The sequence below is a fragment of the Marmota monax genome, unplaced genomic scaffold (genome assembly GCF_021218885.2).
Source record: "Marmota monax isolate L192 unplaced genomic scaffold, Marmota_monax_Labrador192_F-V1.1 WCK01_AAM20220418_F8-fsc00123, whole genome shotgun sequence".
Lineage (NCBI taxonomy): Eukaryota > Metazoa > Chordata > Mammalia > Rodentia > Sciuridae > Marmota > Marmota monax.
This window is the reverse complement of record NW_026692159.1, coordinates 3,098,429-3,099,505: the sequence shown is the minus strand read 5'-3', so window position 1 is coordinate 3,099,505 and position 1,077 is coordinate 3,098,429.

The following is a 1,077-nucleotide window of genomic DNA, read 5'->3' as shown; positions in this document are numbered from 1 at the left end:
AAAAGAAGTGAGTAAGGTATAATCTATAAGAAAATGGAGTTAGTGGCTTTTTTAATTCTCTAAGTTTTAAAAGCAAATAATTCTCTGTTACTGTCCTAAGAGTTTGGCTCAATTGTATAAAATACTCTCATCTGAAGCAACAAATTGAATATAAAGTGAGAAATTCTATCTAAATCCATTACTGGCTAAAACCATTGGCATTATATAACTTTCAAGATAATATATTACATATGTTTTTAAATAATCAGTTGGAAATTTGCAAAGGTTTATCAAGACTACTGTAACAAAGTGCCACAAAGAAGATTTCTTAAATCAAAAGAAATGTATTACCTCATATTTCTGAGTTCTGGGTGCTGAAAATTCAATATCAGGGAGTGCGCAGGGCCTTTTTCCCTTTGAAGACTCTGAGAGAGGATTTGTCCTAATGTTTTTCTTCCTGCGCCTCGAGCCCCAGGCACACTTTGACTTGTGACAGCATCACTCCAATCTCTGCCTCCATGGTCACATATCATATTTCCTGTACATCTATGCCTCTATGAATATTTTTCTTTGAATGCAAATCTTTATGGACCCATCCTACTCCAGTCCATTTTAGCTCAATTAATTACATCTACAATGATGTTAGCTCTAAATAAGTTTCCATTCTGAGGTACTCAGGATTAAAACATGAATATTTTTTGGAAGGACACAGTTCAACTTATAACAGTGCTTCATTCATAGGGCTCAAAATTAAATGATTCAGTAAAAATACCTCTTCTACCCTGTGCCTCAAATGTAATTATGGTTTCTTATATAAAATTAATGGTGTCTTCAAATTTCTTACAACATATATTCTAATTTCTTGGTTTGCTATAAAAATCTCTGAGCTTCTTGATGTATAAATAGACCAATACAAATGTATATTCTTATCTTCCCTCTTTTCAACACTAGACATCATACTAGAATATTATTCTTAACTTACAATTTTTTATAACAGGAACTTAGGAGACTTTGCTGAATCAGCAGTAACAGAGATAACTAATGCTTATATGACACTATGTATTAAAGAAGTTAGTATATGTAAAGCTTATGAAAACC